This window comes from Ambystoma mexicanum, chromosome 1p (genome assembly GCF_040938575.1).
Source record: "Ambystoma mexicanum isolate Mex_15411 chromosome 1p, UKY_AmexF1_1, whole genome shotgun sequence".
Lineage (NCBI taxonomy): Eukaryota > Metazoa > Chordata > Amphibia > Caudata > Ambystomatidae > Ambystoma > Ambystoma mexicanum.
Window position 1 is genome coordinate 79059067 of NC_090921.1, and position 18132 is coordinate 79077198.

At 43.1% G+C, this 18132-nt stretch overlaps 1 long non-coding RNA gene across 1 annotated transcript in view; it reads right to left on the reverse strand.

Annotated features, from left to right (window-relative positions):
- Positions 1–9091: 9091 nt before the first annotated feature.
- The window catches only part of LOC138566322 (uncharacterized), a 203119-nt gene continuing 194078 nt past the window's right edge, over positions 9092–18132 (reverse strand). Inside the window, exons 4-5 of the long non-coding RNA XR_011301905.1 lie at positions 9922–10282; positions 9092–9679 (exon numbers count right to left, since the gene is read on the reverse strand). This is a non-coding gene — a long non-coding RNA (uncharacterized lncRNA). The remainder of the gene's footprint in view (positions 9680–9921; positions 10283–18132) is intronic.

The following is an 18132-nucleotide window of genomic DNA, read 5'->3' on the forward strand; positions in this document are numbered from 1 at the left end:
GAATAGTACAGAAATTAAAAAATGTTATACCTGAGAAAAGAATTGTTTGGGACAAGTTAACGGCTTGCGTACAGGATAAAGATGAGGTTGCGACAGATTATTTTAATCGATTTGAAGAAGTATTTGCAGATTTCAGTGGCCAAGATTTGAGTACTGGACCAGGGAAGAGGTTGTTTGTTGATAAGTATGTACGAGGGCTGTTACAGAAAATTCAAAATTTAATAATGACATCTGAAAGTGCATGGCAAGCAAAATCACAGAGTGAAGTGTTACACATGGCCTAATATTATGAGAATAGAGTAAATGTAGAGAAGGATAAAGAAATAAGGGGCAAGGGAAATTTGAAAACAAGGGTATTGATGCAACAAGGAGCAAATGATAACAGAGGGGGTGGGAATGCACAAACCAGGTCTAATATTTTAAACATGCACGGTGGTCCGTTTGGACTTAATCAATGCGTCTATTGTAGACAAGAAGGCCATTGGCGAGCACAGTGCCCACAGATACAAAATCGGAATGGGAATTTCCCGAGAAGACAGAATAGAGGTCGCCCGGGAGCAAATGGACAGAATAGACACCCAAGAGCGCCACAAAGTCAGAATAATCAGGGGAACCACAACCAGAATCAGAACCAAAACCAGCAGCAGCAGAATAGTACAGGATATGGAAATGTTTTTGATAATCAGGCAAATGCATACTTCTCTGGCGACTTTACATCTGATGATGTATTGTTTTACTAGGACAGCCCAGGGTAGGGGTTGGAACCAGTATCTATTCCCGTAAACCAGAAACGGCTCTACGTAGAAATGAAGGTTGGGAATAGGGAGCACACTTTTCCAGTGGACACAGGTGCACAGAAATGTTCAATTGACCATCACCTGGTTCCAGATATAGCACTGTCAGGGCAAAATAATGTCTCAGTAGGGTTCACAAGTACACCAGTAATTAGTCCAGTGTCACAGTCAGAACCTATAACACTAGGTCCATTCACTGAGTCTTGCCCATTTCGTTTGACACAAAATTGCGGCGAAAACGTATTGAGTTTAAATTTACTGAAGAAATTGAGTGTGGTTATTCATTGTTCTCCTGATGGAGTGTATTTGCCAATATCACCACAAAAAGCGCCAATATCACAATGCTTGTCTAAACCATTACCGACTGAATTGAGTAGAGTACCAACTTGTATATGGGCGATGAACCATATTGATGTTGGCTGTTTGAAGGTAGAGCAATTAAAAATAGTTTTAAAGGAAGGAATTACATTAACACGCATTCCACAATGTAAGATTTCAGTGGAAGGAGAGAAGGCATTGAAATGCATTGTTTCTGATTTGATTAAACGAAACGTATTTCAAGAGATTACAGGCAGCACTTGTAATAGTCCAATTCTTCCAGTATATAAGAAAGGAGGTAACAATATACCGTACCATTTTATAATTGATTTGCTTGTTTTGATTTAAGTAGTTGATCCCCAATTTCCATTGGTCCCAGATGTGACTACCATTTTAACTATGATTCCAGCATCTGCATCGTATTTTAGTGTTGTAGATTTGTAGAATGCATTTTTCAGCATTTCGGTACACCCAGATATCAGATATTTATTTGCTTTTACTCTAGGAGGACGTTCATTCACATTCACATAAATTCCACAAGGTTACACCGAAAGTCAGAGCATTTATAGTAGAGCATTAAAAGAACAACTAGACATGCTAGAGCTACCAACAAGCTGTGTATTATTACAGTACATTGATGACTTATTAATTGCAGCAGGCACAGAAGACATTTGCAAGGAGAGTACAGCTACATTGCTGACACATTTAGCAGTACATGGGCACAAAGCCTCATTAAAAAAATGTCAGGATTGTCGAAAGGAAGTGGCCTATTTGGGCTACCTCCCTTTGATGGAGGGAAGAAGACTGACACCAGAAAGGATAGAAAGCATCTCTGGTATGCCTATTCCAAAAACGCAGAAGGAATTCAGAGCTATAATTGGCATGGCTTAATATTGTAGGCAGTGGATTGCAAACTTCACCATGATTGTGAAACCAATGGTGGCATTGACAAAGAAGGATGTTGCTTTGCCTTTGCCATGGAGCATGGAATGTCAAGAAGCATTTGATCTGCTCAAAGCTGCATTGTGCTCAGCTCCAGTTTTGGGCACACCAAATTATGATAAGAATGTTAAGTTATTTGTACATGAGAACAATGGTTGTGCTTTGGCTGTTTTGACTCAGGAACAAGGAAGGAGAAATAGACCATGCGGTTATTTTTCTTCCTCGCTGGATCCTGTTTTATGTGCTTTGCTGTGCTATTTTCGAGCTGCTGCTGTGGCTGCCGCGTCAGTAAAACAAACCGAGGGGATGGTTTTGGGTCACGCTTTAACCATAATGGTGCCTCACGGAGTAGACGTTCTTTTAAATAGAACGCAGACGCAACACCTTACATCAGCCAGGCTGACGAGATATGAAATAGTTCTATTTGCACCGCATATTCAAATTATGAGATGTTGCGCTTTGAATCCAGCTGAGTTAATGACCCTCCCAATGAAAGAACGGGTGAAAAAGAATTCCTCCATGATTGTTTAATGGTTACTGAGCAAGAAATGAAAGGAAGAATTCATCTAACAGATACCCCACAGAAAGAGCCGATTGGAGAACTGTTTTGTGATGGTTCTTGTTTCAAATTACCTGATGGTACATCAACTGCTGCATATGTCTTCATGACAATAGTATTGTAGAGAGCAAAAGAATACAATTCAGCACAGGCTACAGAGATAATAGCGTTAACTAGAGCATGTGAAATTTCTGAAAACCTAAATGTAAACATATATACTGACAGTCAGTACGCATTTGGGGTGGTACACAATTCTGGTCGACTATGGGCTGAGAGGGGTTTCCTGACATCACATGGAACAAAGATTCAACATGGCACTTTGATAGGAAGACTGTTGTCTGCTCTTGCACTTCTTAAACGATTAGCAATAATGAAATGCGAAGCGCATAAAAAGGTAACATGTAACATTGGAAAAGGAAAAGCATTTGCAGACAAAATTGCGAAAAAAAAACTGCCACTGATTTACACACGAAAATGTGTATTGAGAGGTCAAAAGAGGTACCCTGCATGGTAGAAAATTAAATTGCAACAGTTGAAACAGATGCAAACAGAGCAACTGCAGATGAAATAAAAGCTTGGTTTGAGGATACAGCAGAATTAGACATAGAGGGTTGCTGGGTGGACAAAACGGTGGACAAAACAAGTAAAAAAATGGATGCTGCCCAATGCCTATGTAACAGCGATGGTCACTATGGCCCACAGCCCCACACACATATGAGCTAAAAAAAATGATTCAGCATCTAGATACAGTATGGCTGAATCCGCACATTAGAAAAACTGCAGGCAGACTAGTCCAAAACTGCATGACATGTTTGCAACACAACATTATAAAAGGAACCACGACTCCTGTAGATAGTTTTGGCCCCCCCTCTATGCCATTTGAAGTGATCCATTTTTATTTCATAGAAATGGAAAGGTGTCAGAATTTCAAGTACGTCCTTGAAGTGGCCTGTGCATTTAGCAAATGGGTGGAGGCCTATCCACTTAAGGATTGCACAGCAATGAGCACAGCAAAAGTGATGCTAAAAGAGTACTTTTCCTGTTTTGGACTGCCACGTGTCATATGGTCAGATAACGGCCTGCATTTTATTGCGGCCGTGATACTACAAATTTGTGGAGGCCTCAATCATGAACGATTCCATTCGGCCAGACACCCGATGAGTGCTGGTCTTGTTGAGCGCCAGAACGGTATTTTGAAGAATAAACTTAGCAAAATATGCTCAGGGAGTCAGTTGAAGTGGCCTGATGCTTTGCCATTAGCTTTATTGTGCATGAGAATGTCTGTGCAGGCAAGGACTGGACTCTCCCCATACAAAATCGTGATGGGGAGACACACAAATGTTTGGAGCGCCCCGCAGCCTAAACGTCTGAGTGAGATTGAGTACCCTTTGCTCAGCACTTATTGTAAACTGTTAACTCAGAAGTTGTGTTTGATTCATCAGCAGGTGCAGGAGGCTCTTCCTGCCAGAATACCAGCCCGGGGCATTGTCTGCAGCCTGAAGACTGGGTGCTGATGAAAAATTTCGAGCGGAAGTCCTCACTGGCACCGAGGTGGAAGGGCCCTTACCTGGTCCTCCTGGCAACACAGACTGCAGTCCGAGTGGATGGTCGCAAGGCATGGATCCATGCTACGCACACTAAAAGAATTCCATTCCCTTTGAAAGAGTTGCCTGATGCAAACGCTGAGAGAGAAACAGCTGCACACAATCACAAAGACACCATCGCCAGTTCTCTGTCAGAAGTGCTTCCTAAGCCCGAGAAAGGGCCCGGGGAGATTGCAACGAGGATCAAAGGGCCAAAGGTGCCTCAGCCTTGCCCGATCGCTGCTGCATCATCACTCATTGCATCACAGGCTGACGCTAAACCTGTTTCCGGAAATGAAAATGCATTATTCATTGATCACACAGTACCTGGAGCAATAAGGTACAACCTACGGTCACAAAACCGGAAGTGATCTGCGTGTTTATTTTGACTTTGTTCCCAACACGGATGAATTAGGAGTCAGAGGCCTAGGGAAGTGGAGCGTATGAGCTGTATCAATATGCATCAAATTGAAAGCTCTGAAACGCGGCTTCCCGGTGCTACCTTTGGAAAGTGAATGGCCAATGCGAGCCTGTGGGGACAAGCGGGGAGGCATATGGTACCAACACAACTGATGCTTGCTCTAACGTTATTGGAGCACTATGCAGAGTTACATAAGTTTGCTACTCAATTATCAAGCAGGCTAACGAGAACTGGCCTGAACGCTTTGCTGCTATTTGAACGCTTTGCTGTTTACCGTGTGCTGTTGTGAAGAAATGATTTGCGATGAACATTGCGAGATAAGGATTGCAGACAATGCCTATACTTACTCCTGTTCCCTCCTGCATCAACACTGATGATATTATAGAGATAGAGACTAAAACAATACCTAGAAGAATTTGCTGAAGGAAACATATGTTAATAATTATGACACTACTTTGCATTTTGATTACACTGATCCCAATATTTTGGTATTTGGAAACTGTGCATCTTTTAAGCTCATATTTGCCTGCTACTAATGCTCCTGCCACAAACAGTCCGGTACATGTGCTCTTCTATGCTCTCCCTCCTTTAGAAGAGAGACACAGAAAAGGGTATGCTTTTGATTATGAACATGACTCACACTATCCTGAATTGTTGGGTCTGCTCCCATTTACCAGAGCATGGCGGAAAAGGAATGGGTTGGTACGTGCAGCCATTACCACTTAATACGGCATGTTCCGCATCATTAAGTGCACTATTTTATGGTAAATGGAATAAGAGTGATACAGGTCAGCTGGATGGAACAATCATAGATGAGTTCGAAAGAGTGGTAATGGAGCCAGTAGATTGTTCCATATTTAACAGGGCAAGAATAATAAAACCAATGGGAAAACGAGTAGATAGACTCTTTGTACCATATAAATCATCTGTAATGAAATTCCACATGAATCCAGTAGGGAATTAGGATGTTGTGCCTCCCTCCTATACTATCAATTACAGTCCACTTACTGACCCATTTTGCTTACGGAAAAGGGGTTCCTATTCGGTAGGAACATTCACTAGATGCATGAATATTGCAGTACTTGAGAAAGAAGAAGAACCAATATATGTAGGTGATCCCGTTTATTGTATATGTGGAGAACAGGCTTATCCCAGGTTACCTAGAAATTGGAGAGGCACGTGTTACTTAGGGATCCTTTTTCCTGGTGTATTCCTTTCCAAAACTTCAGACATATCCAAATTATCCATATCTAGGCCACAGCAGGATGATACAGGATTCATTGCAGAGGACATAGCAAAATCATTTATACCATTCTGGGGTCAAGCAATACATTCATGGAATATAAGAAAACTGTCAAGGGTGTTAGAAAAAACGATAAATTGAACCACTGATATATTATATAACATAACAAGGCAGTTAGATTAATGACACTTCAGAATAGAAAGGCTCTTGATATAATCTTGGCCGATCGTGGAGGTGTGTGCAAAATAGTGGGGTCAGCGTGCTGTGTATTTGTAAGTGACTCCTCCCCTACGATTTTTGAAGCAATCAAGAAATTGCACATCCTGAGTTCTGATATTCATGCCAGGACAGGTGGTTGGAATCTGGACATAAGCACATGATGTTGGGAACTGCTGCACTCATGGGGATGGAAACTGATTGCAATTCTAGTAACATTACTTGGAATCCTCATGTTCTGCTGTTGTTGCATACTCTGCCTGCCAATCTTTTGCTCTGAAGTAACGAATGAATGTGTACATGCAATGACAGAAAAACGGACTCCCATGTCGAATAAGGGTATAAATCACGAAATGGAAACTATGAAGGAATTCAAGTCAATTAATATTGAAGATGACGATTACAGTAGCATGCATAGTTCAGAATTAGATACATGCTCAGATGAAGATGAGATGGATGGATGATGCTCTTGGCTTACGGCCAAAACGAGGGTTTGTAAGTCTAGAAACAACCCTAACCAAGTGTAGAGGGTATATTATGTTGGCCGAAAACCAATCGCATCATTTGACCACCATTGCAAACACAGAATCGTCAGTATAACCATAGGGTGTCCATCTTGTGTAACATCCACCATTTGCTTTTTTCCGTTCTGTTTAAAAATGCTTTGCAAAATGTATTATACTCTGAAAGCTCATACACGGTGCGAGGCCACAGCTTGCATGTTGAAAGATCAGCCCAGACAGGAATGCCAAACAGTACAGAAATACATTGGGCCTCATTACGACCCTGGCGGTCCGGAAATAACGGTGGCGGTAAACCCGCCGCCACCGTTGTTTCCGGACCGCCTGATCCCGACCCCTGCAGGCGGGAGGTGATGTTCCCGCCAGGTCTGACCTGGCGGGTTTAACACCGCCCGCCAGCAGGCGGACGAGGAAACACCGGCAGCATTACGAGATGCTGCCGGTGTTTCCATGATCCCGATTCCCATTGAGTCCCATAGGACTCAATGGGAATGGGGATTTACACCATTCCGCCTCCGTGATTCCCGGAAAACCGGGGTTGTAATGCCCCGGTAATTCCGGGAATCACGGAGGCGGAATGGTAATACGAGTCCGGCGTTCACCAGGCGGTTTTACCGCCTCGGTTAACGCCGGACTCGCAATGAGGCCCATTGTTTTCCTTCCTCACTGAGTCCTTGAAAGCAAGCAGAAACGGCATTTAATCAGTGGCCCAGGTGCCGGCCTGTCTCACTAAAGCTGTAGCAATAGGCAGTTAAAGCATGAATTATACTTTTTAGCGGTCCTCCTTCGCGGATCCTTCCTAGAACAGGCTGTCCCCTAGTTCACGAATAGAAACTAGTAGATAACGTGCTTTGGAATGTGTCTCTCTCGCGAATACAATATCCTTGCTGAACAAGTGCTTTATGTTCTGTACAACTAAGAACTATGTCTGCAACTGTTGCTAAGTATAAGAAACTTGTCATAATGTGCCATATTTGTCATAATTGGCAATCACCGAACCCTAGCTCAAGAAGATACATTATGGGCGGTTCTGAGGTGCCTTGAAGGCTTGCTATTTGTATATATGTAACTGTTTGAATGATGCTCGCTCTCTTGCATCTCACGAGGTCTGGGTGACACACGTTGCGAGACGTTAGACCCCAGTCAGCCGACTGAGCATATTTTTGCACTAAACCATAGTACTTGGAAAATCGAACCTCGTGTCTGTCGTATCACTAGTATATGGTGATTGTTTCCATATGCGGAGGGTCTTCAGGGCCTAGCACATATGCATTAGATTATGCTTCTTTCATGAGTGACAAGGTGAGCACTGCTACCAGGAATTTCTCTCTATGTTTTAATCACCAAATAGAGCAGTAGTCCTGTCATCTCAGAACTTGTTCTGATCATGTAAAACAATGAACCCTCTAGAGAGGGAAAATAAAAAGACCTAGAGGCTGCAGGCCTATCTAGTCACGGAAGAAAGTTTTTTGAAACACATGCACGTCTCTTAAATTGGACATCGTTGTATACATGAGAAGGCTCATGCATAAATGGGTCGACTGGTTTCAATAACCATAGTCATTTAGGTCATCTTCTTCAGGACTGAAGGTTCCTGTCATGGGATTCACTCCTTCTATGGACCTTCAATTTGATCCAGGCAACACCTCTGTTTCCTATGTGGAACATAAGGTAGAGAACAGAGGGGTGAGTCTACCCCTGTGAAGCACTCTTACACAATGGTAACTTTGTACTTTTAATGTGTGTATTTTAGATCCCATAACCAATTGGGGTGCAATGAATATAGGAACTAGCTTGTGTCCTTTTGGTTACAGCCGGCTAAAGAAGGGGAACAGAAATGGGAAGTGAGGGGGTAAGAGAAGCCAGTGGTGAGCCTGCACTAGTGTTTCATTTGTTATACCTTGTTTCAGTAAGACACCTCCGTGATGTGATTAGAGGCATGCAAGCAATGGTCATAAATTGAAATTACACATACCCGAGTCACGAGCGTGTTTTATTCAGCAGTAGGGGATTCCACGATTCATCACAGATGCAGTGTGGGTGTGTGTCTTATCACAGCATCTGTTCATGCAAGGGCTAATGTCAGATTCATGTTTGATGGACTCATTACATGATATCATGAGTCAGAGGTATCTTCATGCTTACCTCGGCTGAGGCAAGCATGTTGTTGGAATCGTCAATCTGTCTAATCTAGCAGGTCGCTTGTATGCGCGCACTACAATGTTCTTTGTTACTCCTAAAAGACAAACCAAAAAAGGTTCAGTTTGTGCGGCTTGTACCCAGCACAGCGGGCTACTCAGTGCGGGACAGAGTCGGTCAATACTCTTAATAATATTTGTCAGCCTTTTAGCGGCAACTGGTGCCCAATGTTGTGAGAGTTGTTAGTAATTAGCTAGAAGTGGCAGCTCTAAATCAAAATACAAATGCCCTCAGGCTGACCAGTGTATGAAATTGATTAAAACATAACAAATTCTGTATTTTTTTAAATGGCACCTTTATTTATGCATTTGCGTTATTTTATTCCTTGCAGTAATAGTCTTGCATGGATTGGTGGTATTGTAGATCGAATCCAATGGTATCTAGTTCCACATTTTCCATGTATTGAGTTCCTTGTTTCCTCAACACGTGTTTCCCCGTCTATAGATCTGACGGTTCTTCAGGAGGTTCCTTTTTTGCCTTGGATTCTATTGTAGGTCATAGAATTCACTTTTTTCCGGATTCTGTTGTTGGTCACAGAATTCTGATTAGCCGTTGTGGATTTATCTTTACTTGGGTTCTGTTGTCTGTCACAGTTCCAATTAACGCTTTCTTGTTTTTGTCTGGATTCTATTAATAATCACAGTTCCAAATACACAGCTCCTCTTTGAGAGTTATTTTTATGTATTTGTGAATGATCTCCTTTGTTAGGTTCTGTTATTAAGCAGAGTTCCTCTTAAAAGATTTATATTTGATTCCTATATTTTCTTGATGCTCACAGTTCCACGTTTTCTTTTTCTTATTTGGTGTACTTAGCAAATCGCAAAAGTGTCTTTTTTATCCCCAAAGATGTTTTTGTTCTGTTATAGTCATAGAGATATTGCTTCTGGAAAAAAAAACCACATTATACATGTTACAATTGTTGTTCACACAAACTCTAACAGTTACCTTGTTGATTTTTAAGATTAAATTGAAAATGGTTGAACATAGCTTTTTCCATAAAAGTAAGAGAGAAAACCTCTATTGACTGTTTGGCTCAATATTATAATTGTATAGCTCAGCTGATTGTTATCTGTTAGACCATCATTATTGCAATAATTTCTTCATTATGTTAAGGTTGAAAAGTACCTTTTTATTCTTTGCTTTGTGTGCGTAACAGGAAATTTGAATTATTCAGCTCTTACGTAGCGGCCTCGATGTGAGCCTGGATTTGGTCTTTGATACCTAAGTATAGAGAGCGCGGTGTATTCTGCAAGGAATAAAATAACGCAAATGCATAAAAATACAGAATTTGTTATGTTTTAATCGGTCAATACTCTTACCTGTTACTGAGGTGTCGCAGGCATATCTTCATACGCGTGAGAGCTTTCACTGCGTTTGTTCTTCCGAACAGTACATGGATAACTTATGTGTGCATCACGGAGTGCGATCCTATTGTAACTGAGTATCCCGCCCGCCATCTTGGAACGGGATAAACGCGTGCATGCACCTGTTTGTGAACAAATCGGCAATGGTGTAATCTGATTTAGTAAATACATTAAATTGCATTGTCTAATTGGATAAATTCAATGTCAGACAGCAGAAGATAGAGGGTGTGTACGTCAGTGTATGACCACAGAGATATCTGTTAACCCATGGTCCCAGTATCGCTTCATGTTCGCGTCAAGCGTGACGTGGCTTCGAGGAAACTTGCAGGGACCCTTATATATTTGTCATATCAATAGAACGGCATATAGAGAACCCACCAAGGGGAGGCGCTGACATCTGTCGCCCTACCATCATTAAAGAATGCTCAGACTCACTCACCCCTATCATCACAGCATTCATTAATGCATCCTTCTCCTCTGGAATCGTACTACAAGACCTAAAAGAAGCTTGGGTACGCCCCCTCATTAAAAAAAACACCCTTGACCCTGCTTGTCCCAACAACTACCGCCCCATAACCACCGTTCCCTTCCTCCTCAAAATACTGGATAAAGCTGCCCACATCCAAATCCAACAATATCTGGAATCCAATTCCATTTTAGGAAGAAGACAATCAGGCTTCCGTAAAGACTATGACACAGAAACCGCACTCCTAGATCTTAAGAACCAAATCACTAAAATAATGGACACGGGCAAACCTGCACTCCTGCTCCTCCTCGATCTCTCCGCTGCGTTTGATCTTGTGGACCACGATATCCTCACCTTCCACCTATCCAATGCTGCCCACTTCTCTGACAAAGCCAACTCCTGGATAACCTCCTTCCTAGAAGGAAGGGTTATGAAGGTCTACTCTGACTTAGCCAATGCAGCCCCCACCACCATCAACTGTGGAGTCCCCAAGGCTCCTGCACTGTCCTTCCCTCTATAACCTTCTCACCAAACCCCTCTTTGACCTGTTGGATGCGCTTGGCATAGCGTACACCAACTATGCCGTGACACCCAGGTCCTCCTCCCACTTACTGGAAAACACAACCATGATGCAGAAACCCTCCTCCATATATATGCCACCATTCAAACCTGGATGGCCATCAATGGTCTCTGCTTAAATGGGGAAAAAACTGAGATCATCATCCTGGGCCCCAAGGAAACTCTCTCCAAACTCGTCACCAAATACACTCATTTCACCATTGACCACACTATCATACCAGTTTCTACAGCTGTCAAGACCCTTGGGTCTACTTAGACTCCACTCTCTCAATGTCAAGACAGGTCGGCGCCATCTCCTCTGCCTCTGCACACACCACTAAACTTATAACTGCCATAAAACGCTTTCTGACCACTCAAAACTGCTTATCCATAGCCAGAGCCAATATAGGAGCCAAACTCGATTATTGCAATGCTATCCTGGCAGGCACCTCCTCAAAAAACATCAGCAGGCTCCAAATAAACACAAGACAACACACTCCGAACAGCCCTACACATTCCTAAATATGACCATATCTCCCAGGCCAGACGCAAAGCCCTCTGGCTCCCAGTCAAGGAAAGAATTAACTTCAAAATTCTCACCCTCACACACAAATGCATCAATCTATCCACCTCATCCTACTTATCAGAGACCATTACCAGAAACATCTCCACCCGCCCTGCAAGAGGCCACGTTGCCAACCAACTCTGCGTACCCTCCATAAAAAGAGCCAACCCCGACGGCATTGGCTTCCCCCACATATTCCCTAAACTATGGAATGCCCTCCCCAACGCACTCAGAGCATAACCCTCCCTACTTGCCTTTCGAAAATCCCTCAAAACCACACTTTTCCTATAACCCTCCCCATATCCTTACTATCCAGCCTTTCTCATCCAGCCTCCCACATTATATATGCTTACATGTGCTTGTAATCCTATGATGTTCCACAATGTAATTATATACTCCCTCTATTTACAAATGTGAACCCTAAAATGAAAACGTAACGCAAATCTCAATGTAACCAAGCTTTCCTTTGTAACCAGTAATGTATACATGTAACAGCACCACGATGCCCCAGGGCTGATGTGCGCTTTAAAAATACGAATAAATAAATAAAATAAATACATTGTCACAACGCAGGAGTCTCATGACATGGCCGGGGTCATGCTTAGTTGTTCCAGACTCTGTCAAATCAGGTGAATGACCTGAGGGGGCCCACCAAAGGTGGCACTGTCTCATATTGTAACACAGAAATTTCATAGCATGGCAGGGGTCATTCTTCCTGACTCTGATACCCTGGAGCTCAGGGCATCACAAACCAGGATTGGGACGGGGCCTAGTCAGCGGCCCTTGGTGATGTCTCATTACATAGATATCTGTCTAAAGTACTGCTAGCTCATTCCACTGGATTTGTTCATTCAACCTGATATTATGGGTATCAACTCTGAAAATCCAGTTTTGCTCCCTTTTTAGCAAGATATTCTGGAAATTGCCACTTCTTCTTGGTAATTGGATTTTCTCTATTATAGTGCACCGGAACTCTTCCGGCCCGTGCCCTGCTCCTACAAAATAGGTCACAAGCGGGGCAGTTAGTTTCTTGGTTCGCAAACATGACCTATGTTCAATCATTCTTTTCTTAACGGCCCTAACGGTCATGCTCACATACCGTAGATTACATAGACAGGTAATGAGGTATATGACTCCTGAGGTATTGCAGTTCGTGAAGGATCGCTGTATCCACAGTGTACTGAGCCCGATATCAATTTCAGTGCTGCGTTGTGTTTTGATAAACATAGAACAAATGCCACAAGGAGCAGGTACTGTTGGCGGATCACTATTCCACAGAGTGGGTTGAGTGTAGTCTTGGCTAGGTTTTACATCAGGTAGAGGTTTTACCAGTTTGTCCCTGAAGTTGGGTCTGCGTTTGAAAGCAAATGCAGGTTCTGGAAGGGAGTGGTCACCTGTATTTAGAATGGACCAGAGTGTCTTGATCTCCTTTTTGATTCTGTAAACTAGCGGCGAGTAGCTGAGGACTGCTGTAATCTTCTCCTGCTTGGGTGGTTTCAGCTGTTGTTGTATGGTAATCTGCCTTGGAATGTTGTGTGCTATCTTGCATGTCATATTGATGATTTTTTTTAGGATAGCCTTGTTTGGCCAACTGAGTTTTCAGGCTTTTCGCTTGTGTCACAAAATCTTTCGTTTTCGTACACAGTTGTCTGTATCGCAGAAACTGGCCAAAGGGCAGATTGTCTCGCAGGGCTCTCGGTTGGTAGCTGGAATAAGTAAGCTGCGAGTTTCAGTCAGTCTGTTTCTTGTAGACCTTGGAGCATAGCCGTCCATTGCTGAACTTTAAATGTGCATTGCATGTATTGGTCCAAAGATGAAAATGATTGGAGTTCTTGTTCTGTACCTTTGAAGATCATAGAAATGCTGTTGATTTATCAGCGCCAGATTTATATATGTCTCAGAAAGGGGTTGTTGTCATGGTATACATGGTTTATCTCGAAGGCATTCACATAGAGATTTGCCAAGCTAGGGGCAAAGGTAGACCCCATTGCGGCCCCCAATAATTGTTGGTAGAAAACCTCATTGCACAAAAAGAAATGTTTGGTGAGCGCCAGTTCAACCAACTGTATGGAGGGTATTTGTATTTTATTGTGCTTTATATAGCACCTTTGTCCAAAGCGCTTTACATAAAAAGTCAGCGGTACATAAAATCAGCAATGCATATCGGGGTTCCGATACTGCCGGTAACAATCAATCAGAGGAGTGAAGCAGGTGAGTTTTTAAAGTGGAATGGAACAAGGAGTAAGAAGTAATGGAATGAAGAGACAGAGGCAGCATGTTGCAATGAAGAGGAGCAAGGAGCTGGAAAGAACGAACGCAGGATTGAGCACAAGGGGGACGGGGAACATTCAATCTAAAAGGACCGGAGGAACGGAGAGAACGAGAAGGAGAATAAAATGAAAGGCGAGATGCAAGGTAAGCCGGGTCAAGTCCGTAAAGGGATTTAAAGACTAGGCAAAGAAAGTTAAATTCAAGCTGAGAGCAGAAAGACTGGCCAGCCAAGTGAGGCAAGAGAAGAGATCGAGTCCCAATAAGAAAGAAGCAAATAGAAAAATGGTAGATTGATTTAAGAGGAGCAAGACATGAACAAGGAAGAACAAAGAACATGACAGAATAATAGAATAGTCGAGAGAAAATTTACGAAGATATAATACGTTTTGTGTTGTGAAAAGTGAGAAAAGGGTGGATTCTGCGAATATTGTAGAGATGAAATTGACAGGCGCGAGCTCTAAGGGAAATGTGATAGGTAAAGGTAAAATTAGAATCAAAGTAAAGACCAAGATTACGGGCAGTAGGAGAGATAGATGGACTGGAAGGAGGAAAAGAGATAGAAGAGGGAGGACACTGTGGCAAGAGAGTGTTAGCAGGAAAGAATAGGACTTCAGTCTCTGCAGCATTTAAAGTAAGGAAATGGGAGGTCAAAACAGGATTTAATGGCAGAAAGGCAAGTTGTGAGAGTACGATGAATATCAGAGGCGTAAAAGATGAAAATGAGCGAAAAAGCTGACTTTCGTCAGCATAGAAATGGTGTGATAGTCCAAAAGAAGAAGTTATAGGGGCAAGAAGAGAAGTATATAAGGAGAATAGAAAAGGACCAAGGACTGAACCTTGAGGAACACCATGATCAAGGGGAAAAGATGGCGAAGTGTTACCACCCTAGGAGACAGCAAAAGTACGCTTAGATAAGTTAGATGAAAACCACGATAGAACAGAACCACGAAGACCAAAGGAAGAGAGAGAATCCAGAAGCAAAGAATGATCCACAGTGTCAAAAGCAGCAGGTCAAGAAGAATAAGAACAGAAGAGTGTTTAGAGTAGCGAACTGTAAGAAGAGAGTTAAGCGCGCAAGTCAAAGCTGTTTCAGTGGAATGACGGGGACGAAAGCCAGATTGAGTAAGAGGAAGAAGAGATAGGCCAGACACGAATGTAGGGATTTGTAAGTAAACAAGATGCTCAAGAAGCTTAGATTAAAAAGGTAATAGAGATTTAGGACGGATGTTTGAACCAAGAAGGGGATTAGATGTAGGTTTATTTAGGATAGGAATAATATTTGCATGTTTGAAAGCAGAGGGAAATGTAGAAGTGGAGAGACAGATATTAAAAAAGGAGCCAAGAAAGGGTACCAGAAGCGGGTAGATTTTAGGAATGAGTAAAGAAGGATTGGAGCCAGTGGGGGCAGCAGTGGGGTGCACTTTGGCCAGGAGAAGAGCCACATCACAATCAGAAACAGGGGCGACGTTTGAAACAGTGATAGAATGAGTAGGGAAAGATAAGGGGGAAAAGTTATAAGAAGGTGACGATAGAATGTCCTGCAGTGAGGAGAGAACTTTAGAGGAGAAAAAATTAGCAAAATCAGATGCAGATAAGGATGAATTAATAGAAGGATCAGGTGTTGGAGGAGAAAGAAGGCGAGTTAAAGTTTGAAAAAGATGCAGAGGGTGAGTAGTTTGACTATGGAGAAGATCAGAGAAATAAGTGCATTTAGCAGAATTAATACAGTTGACGTTGAGAGTATGATAAGAAAAATAGGTAGTGCGATTAGCAGGAGATCGAAGTTTGCACCAGCGCCTTTCAAGGCAACGAAGAAAACAGAGATGGGGAGAAAGCCAGGGTTGGGCAGGTTTGCGAGTAGGCTGAAAAGAAGAAAGAGGGTAAGGTTGATCAAGACTAGAAGCAAGGGATGAGGAGAAGGTGGGCATAGATTCACCCGCAGAGAGAACTGAAAAGTTTGTGAGAGAGGGAAGAGAGTTTATGCAAGCATCCTGGTATCAATATACTGTGTAAATTGATACCTGATTCTAAACTGCGTCTCACCATGGATAGAGTCGCCTGTTGGGGGATTTTGGTATAAAGGGACTCGATATCCATGGTGACCAACCATTCAGTCTCTTTGTCAAATTTCAGGGTGTCCAACAAAATAAGCATAGCTGTGGAGTCCTTGATATAGACTCGCATCTTGGGTACCTCATTCTTAATGAAGAAGTCAACAAACTGCAACAGCAGTTTGAGTATAGATTGAACGCCCAAGACTATTGGGTGTCCTGGTGGTGGATTGAGGCCCTAATGAATTTTGGGCATTGCATAAAAGCCGGAACTCGTTGATGTGCTGGCGTGAGGAATGCTGCTTCTCTCGAACTAATGAATCCTTCTGCCTCAGCTTCCTCTACAACATTGTTTTTTTTTTTTGATCAAACAATTTTATTGATTTTATTACATAATACACAAAAAGAACAGTGACCCTGAGGGGGTCCAACCAACAATAACATCATAAGAGAAAATATGGTCCGTCTTTCAACAACTTGAGGATATGTTAACAAATACTTGTGCACTCTTGCTTTGCCATTACATACTGGCCACCGGCCTATGTCGTACAATAGTTTTATTGTGCGTTCTCCCACTTTTCCCATATTTTCCCCGCTTTCCCAGGGCATCCTCTGGCCGCATATACTCTTCGCTCCATCGCAATCATCATCTAACCATTGTGCATGCACAGGGGTTACATTCGAGCCCCATAGCTTGCCAATGTTGCGCTTGATCAGTGCCGTGGTGGTTGCAAACAGTAGCTTGTCGGTGCGAGACATCTCACCCTCTTCCTCGACACCCAACAACATCAATTTCGGATCTCTGGGCACAGCCCGACCCAGTACCTTACTAAGTGTGTCGCAGCAGTGTTGCCAGTATAGCGTGATGCGTGGACAGTCCCATATGATGTGGAAAAAGGTGCCCTCTTCCTGGTGGCAGCGCAGGCAATTCGGGTCTGTGGTTTTACCCCATCTGTACAATGCAACCCGTGGGTAATAGACTCTATGCAGTATTTTGAGCTGGACAAGGCGTAATCTGGCCGAAATGGCCGTTTCCCTCGGGTACATTAGGATTGTTATCCAGTCTTCAGGCAGTATTTCTCCCACATCCCTCTCCCATTTAGATTTTAGACTCGATAGCTCCGGTGTGGCGAACGAGGTGAGAACATTGTACATCACTGAGGTGATTTTGGCGTCTATACTATCTAGTACCAGGTTCCTCTCTATGGGGGTGCAGTCTGCCATGTCTCGTAGGTCAGGCAAGTACCGCTGTAGAGCATGACTTAATTGCATATGCCGGTATCGGTCAGTGACAGGGAGGTTAAACTCCTCCACCAACCTCTCGAATGTCACAATTCCCCCGTCCCGAATCACATCTCCCACTTTTGTTATTCCCGCAGTTACCCAGTTTCGCCATTTTGGGAGCCTGTCCAGCTCAGGGATGTGTTTATTTACCCACAGTGGCTGTACCGGTGTGGTTTTCCCCTCACAGTTTATGTGTTTATGCGCCTCTGCCCAGATTAATGCACGGTGAGTAGCCATTGTTTTGGTGGTGTTGCTATTAGTTTTCTGGTATAGGGACTATAGTGGGGTTATGCTTGCTCCATCTAGGGTATCAGATTTAATGTGGGGTAGCGAGGGGTTGCCGTGTAATAGGTCATTTATCACTGCCATCTGACTCGCCCAATAGTACGTCTGTATACGCGGCAATCCTATTCCTCCCTCCCAAAAGGAGCGCTGCAGGATGTGGAGCGCCATTCTCGGGTGTCCATTGTTCCACAGGAGTTTCCGGAGGATTCTGTCGATTCTATGAAACTCCCGTCTGGGGATGTGTAACGGGGCGTTTTGGAGTATGTACAGGAATCTAGGTAGTGCCATCATCTTAAATAGTGCTGCTCTCCCCAGTAGGGTCGATGGCAGGGCGTTCCAGTGTTTGACGTCCTCTGCAAAACGGTTTATGATTGGGTGGAGGTTATTTTCTACGTACTCGTTTAGATTCGTCGTTATCTGAACCCCCAGGTAGCGAAACTGGTCAACTTCTATACGAAAGGGGCAGATCTGTATCTCTACACTACCCGTCTC